Consider the following 6,416-nt stretch of genomic DNA (forward strand, 5'->3'; position numbering starts at 1 on the left):
AAAATATTTTTCCCCAGCAGAGTATACTTCTGATTTAATAGCTACAGTAAGAAAACCATAAGTTGTAATATCAGAACTGGGGGAGGAAGGCTGCTATTTCCAAACAGGTGTCTAATATCAACGAAACAGGACTTTTTGTAATGTTATGCTGTCACAAATCTACAATGCCAAGAAATACAAATCAAGGCTTGGCTATAAATCAGAGGTGGTTGAATTGTTAGATTTTCTAAGGAACTCAGCCATAAAGATTTCATTGAAATAGGAGAGCAAAGGGTCACTGTTAGAGATGCCCCAGAAATTATCCTGCTCCAAATATTTGTCATGTGTCTATACACATCTCATTGACAACAAAAACTTTTCAGAAAGATGGCCCTATTTTAAGATGCACTCAAAGGTCCTAACAGTAATAAAGAATGCCTATGTTTACTTAAGGAATATTTAGCAGAAAAATATGACATCTTCATTCTGAAATTCAAGGACTTTCATTTTTGTTTTTTTTTTAATTGGAATATAATTCACACACCATATAATTCACCCTCTTAAAGTGTACAATTCAGTGGTTTTTCACATATCCACAATGGAACATCTTAGGCCAGCCCCTGAGGAAAAATAAAGCTTCAAAAGAAACACTTATGATGCAGCATTTCTATTTTGTGTTTTGTTTTATATAGTTAATGAGAGTTTTAAAAAAGCATATCTTTGGATTTTCTTTTTTATTTCATTACCAATTTTGATATTTTTACAGTGTGAGATGAATTTTCAGGAACAAATTACAATGTATTATATTGCACTGATAGGATATGAGTTTACCTTACTACATCTTAATGCCTGAACTTGGTCCAGGAATCAATAGGTTATAAGTTATTTGCAAACAATAATGATGGCTTACTTTAAAAACTCAAGAGAATAAACTGAGAAATTATTAGAATTGATAAGAGAGGTCAATCAAGTGGTTAAATGCAAAATAATATATGCAAAATCACCTTTTCCTGTATACTAATAAGAACCAATTCAAAAATATAATAGGAAAAAGATTTACAAAAACTGAGATATATAAAGGAATGGGTAAATAAATGGAGATATAAACCTTGTTCCTGGATGAGAAAACTCAATATTGTTAAGATATTAATTATTGATTATTTCCAAAAAGAATTATTATTTCAAAATTAAATTGGAAGTTTAATGCCCTTCCAATTAAAATCCTAATAGTTTTGTTTGGCACTTAAGAAAGCTATTCTAAAATTCATCCAAAAGAATAAGCAGTCAAAAAATAACCAGGCAAGGGTGCCTGGGTGGCTCAGTCAGCTAAGCATCCAACTCTTGATCTCAGCTCAGGTCTTGATCTCAGGGTCATGAGGTCAAGCCCCACGTTGGGCTTCATGCCCAGTGTGGAGCCTCCTTAAAAAAAAAAACGTACAATTTTTGAAAACTAAGAGTAATATGGAGGAATTAACACACTAGATGTTAAAACACATTATAAATATTCATGTTAAAATAGAATAGTACCAGTGTTAGCTAGGATGCAACAGTAAATTACTCAAATAAGAGGGCTGAAAGAGTTTTCCTTGGGCCCTGGTGCTTTCTAGGATAAAGCAAGACCCCAACCCAATGGCACAACACTATTGTCTGAGCATGCAGCAAAGTCAAGTTCCCCCAGAATTTGTTGAGCTGAAGAATTGAATGGGATCTCTGCACAGGCATTCCTGAACAGGCTTCCCTCGAGTGCCACGGACCCAAGCTCACTACGGTCCAGTGGCTGCCTAACAAGAGAGCATTAAGAGGGACAATGGAGAAAGGTTGGAGGGAAGTAGATGGAGAATGTTCCTTGTTAGGGGGAGGGAAAGACCTTCAGACTCACTGTTGCTCCCAGGTCCAAGACTCTCACAGGGAACCCACCTTTCTTGGGCCTCCACTACAGAAACTACCACAGTCTCAAGGCATAATGTCTGAAGAAAAACTAAGACATTTTTAGAGACTAATCTCTAGCTCTCAGGACCTGGTGGAGCTTTATCTCAATAACCAGTTTCCTCTTTTCCCCAGTAACTGGAAGAAAACTCAGCTTGGGGATGGCTTAGGACAAGGAAAGGGTGAGTCAGGAAACAGAGCAGTTACTCCCTTGATAAACCCAACAGCCTGGAGGTAAGCCAGGTGACACAACCCAAAAGCATCTGTGCAAACAAGCCCTCCCTGAAGACAAGCAGAGTCTGGGAGATGCCTCACTTTTTATCCCAAGGATCTCTCATACCAGATGACATATATAGGTCATTATAGCACACATTGTTCCTAGAGGATTAGGAGTTCAGCAAATGTGTCACCCTAAATTGTTATTTGTCCCACACAGCTAGTGTTTTCAAGCTATCATAACAATATTCTGTCAATAATTTAACAAATACTTATGGAGTTCCTACTATGTGACAGGAAGTGTTCTAGATGCTGGGATTGTAACATTGAATAAAACAAAGACCTTGCCCTCTCAGAGCTTACATCCTAGCTCGGGGAGACAGATAAGCAAGCAAGCAAGCAATGCCATCTCACAGTGATAAGTGCCATGAAGAAAAAAAGGCCAATAAGGGACCAGTGTGTAATGGGGAGTCCTATTTCTGTGAGGCTGGTGAGGGAGGCCTTCCCTGGAAAGGTGTTATTTGAATAGAGATCTGACTAAAGTGAAGCAGCAATTCATGTTAATGTTGGAGGAAGAACAGTCCTAGCAGAGGGACCAGCAAAGACAAAAGCCTGAGAGGAAATCGCTTGGCATGTTCAGGAAACAGCAAGATTTCCTGGTAACTGGATGGAGTGGAATGAACATGGAGAGAATGGAAGATAAGGCGAGAGAAGAGCTAGAAGTGGACAAGAGCTAGATGAAGTGGGACCCCCATAGGCCAATGGGATGGTTTGGGATATTCTACTACGTGAGATGAGATGTTGCTGGAAGGGTTACAATTATTTTTGTTATGAAAAATTTTAAACATATATAAATCTAGAGATAATAGCATAATGAACCTTTATAAACTATCACTGGGATTCAACAATTAACAAGATACTGCTGCTTCCTGGCTGGCTCAGTCAGTGGAGCATACAACTCTCAATCTTGGGGTCGTGAGTTTGAGCCTCACACTGCATGGAGAGATTACTTAAAATAAATTAATTTTTAAAAAGATATTGCTGCTTGCTTCCTCTATTCCAACTGTTTTAGCTGAAGTCTTTTAAAGTAAATTTCACCTTTACATATGTCACATCTAAAAGAATTACTCAAAATGGATGAAAGACCTCAATGTGAGACAGGAATCCATCAGAATCCTAGAGGAGAACATAGGCAATAACCTCTTCAACATCAGCCACAACAACTTCTTTCATGACATGTCTCCAAAGGCAAGGGAAACAAAAGCAAAAATGAACTTTTGGAACTTCATCAAGATAAAAGGCTTCTGCATAGCCAAGGAAACAGTAAAAAAAAAAAACTAAGAGGCAACCCATGGAATGGGAGAAGATACTTGCAAATGACATTACAGATAAAGGAGTAATATCCAAGATCTATAAAGAACTTCTCAAACTCAACACCCAAAAAACAAAAAATCAAGTCAAAAAATGGGCAGAAGACATGAACAGACACTTCTCCAAAGAAGACATACAAATGGCTAACAGACTCAGGTAAAATGCTCAACATCACTAGCCATCAGGAAAATACAAATCAAAATCACATTGAGATACCACCTTCCACCAGTTAGAATGGCAAAAATTAACAAGACAGGAAACAACAAGTGTTGGCGAGGATGGGGAGAAAGGGGAATCCTCTTACACTGTTGATGGGAATGCAAGCTGGTACAGCCACTTTGGGAAACAGTATGGAATTTCCTCAAGACATTGAAAATAGAGCTACCCTATGACCCAGCAATTGCACTACTGGGTATTTACCCCAAAGATACAGTGAAAAGAAGGGGCACATGCACCCCAGTGTTCATAGCAGCAATGTCCACAATAGCCAAACTGTGGAAGGAGCCGAGATGCCCTTCAACAGACTAATGGTTAAAGATGTGGCTCATATATACAATGGAATATTACTCAGCCATGAGAAAGGATGAATACCCACCATTTGCATCAACACGGATGGAACTGGAGGGGATTATGCTAAGTGAAACAAGTCAAGCAGAGAAAAACAATTATCATATGGTTTCACTCATATGTGGAACATAAGGAATAACACAGAGGACATTAGGGGAAGGAAGGGAAAACTGAAGGGGGGAAGTCAGAGGGGGAGCCATGAGACACTATGGATTCCGGGAAACAATCTGAGGATTTTGGGGGGGGGGACAAGGTAGCCAGGTGATGGGTATTCAGGAAGGCACATGTTGTAATGAGCACAGGGTGTTATATGCAAATAATGCATTATTGAGCACTACATCAAAAACTAATGATGTACTGTATGGTGACTAACATAATGAAAAAGAATAAAAGAATTACCATTTTCTTACATAGCAATAAAGTCATTATCACACCTAAAAAATTAACTATAATTCCTTAGTACCATCTAATACTTAGTCCATAGTCAAATTTCCCTCATTGCCTTCAAAATGTTTTTTATAGTTGGTTTACAATATAAATATATTTTAAATTATTTTAAATAAATTTTTAAATCTAGAGCAGCATTCCCTCTCCCCTCCCCCATCTTTTTATACCACTGACTTCAGTGGTATAAAAGATCACTGTCCTATATAAGGTCCCAAATTCTGGATTTGTCTGTTATCCTCCTCATGGTGTCTTTTAACTTGGTCCTTTATTTCTCCTATTTTCTCTAAACTGGAAGCTAGCCAGAGGCTTTTTTAGATTCAGGTTCACCTTTGGAGGGGAGAATATTTTAAAGGTAGGTATAGGTAGGCATTGCGCATTGGGGTTATCTTCCTTATAGTGCTTCTAAGATTGATCCAAAATACATGTGCTGATAACCTAAACTTTTCATTGTACATTCCACATCAATATTTCATACCGTGGTTTTATCAGTCAGTAATGATCTTTGCATGACACAATTATTTTTCAGAGGTTGTACAATAACGTTTTTCTGTTTCTATCATTCCATCCACACTTACTAGCTTACATAATGCAGTATATTGATAAATCTCACTTCCAACTCCACTCGCTCTGATCTGTTCCTTCTCTCTCTCTACAGGTAAGCATTTTTTTTAATTTGAGGGTTTTTTTCTAGAGTTCTTACAATTAGAAACATTTGTTTGTATATATTTGTATGTTGTATGGATATATTTATATCCCCTCCTTCTTGACAAAAGGTTGCATTACTGTATATGCTATTCTGTATCTTTCTTTTTTCACTTAGATATATCCTGGAAATCACTCCATTTCAGTGTCTCCAGATCTACACCACTGGAGGAAGATATTCATCATTGATTTTGAACAGGGGAAAGGCAAAATCTGCCTTGAATTTTAGAAACCTTCCTCTAACTGCCTTGTGAAAAACAGAATTTGAAAGGGCAAATACCAGGGGCTCCTAGGTGGCTCAGTCACTTGAGCCTCCAACTCTTGATTTCAACTCCAGTCATGATCTCGGGGTCATGAGATGGAACCCTTGCATGGAGCCCCACATCAAGCCCCACATCAAGCCCCACATCGAGCCCCATGCCAGGCTCTGCTCTGATTCTCTCTGCCCCTCCCTCCTGCGATCCCAATCTTTCTCTCTCTCTCTCTCTCTCTCAAAAATAAATAAATAATTAAATAAATTAATTAAAAAGGCAAATACTAAAGCAAAGAGATCTTTAAATTCTGCTGCAATAGTCTAGCGAGATGAGCCATTTTTGATGATGCAAATGTAGACTACTCAAATGAGGGATGGAGGGGCCTGCGCCCCTGACAGCTTCACTGAGTAGACCTGCAAAACAGCTTAGACACCTCATGATGTCCGAAAGAGAGAGAAATACATCTTTACCTTATTTAGGCTACGTTTTAGTTTGGATCTCCATCACGTGCACTGAACCTACATCCTAACTAATACAAATCATTCTAGTTCGAACAAGCTCTGATTATTGCCACTGGGAGTCAGGACAGCTGACTTCTTGTCTTGACTGTCTTGGTCATGTGACCTTGAACAAAGAAGAGGTAGGAAGGTGTTCCAGGTGGAGGGAACAGCATGGGTGAGGTTTCAGAGACTTTGTAATTTGGCCTTTATCTTACAAGAACAGAGGGCCCCTGAAAGTGTCAAGTACAAAAAGAATTTTCAAAAGATGAAATGGGTAGTAGTATAGAAGGGAAGATAAACCAGAGACCAGGAGACCATAGTAGGAATCCACTCCAGGCCTTGCTTCTACCCAACAGGCAGTCATTGATGAGCCAAAATAATTATTTCCTCAAAGATTTACCATGGTTAATAGTACCACCACTTCTCTGACTGTATTTCCTTTTTTTTTTTTTTT

This window comes from Ursus maritimus (genome assembly GCF_017311325.1).
Source record: "Ursus maritimus isolate PB19 chromosome X unlocalized genomic scaffold, ASM1731132v1 scaffold_X1, whole genome shotgun sequence".
Taxonomy (NCBI): Eukaryota; Metazoa; Chordata; class Mammalia; order Carnivora; family Ursidae; genus Ursus; species Ursus maritimus.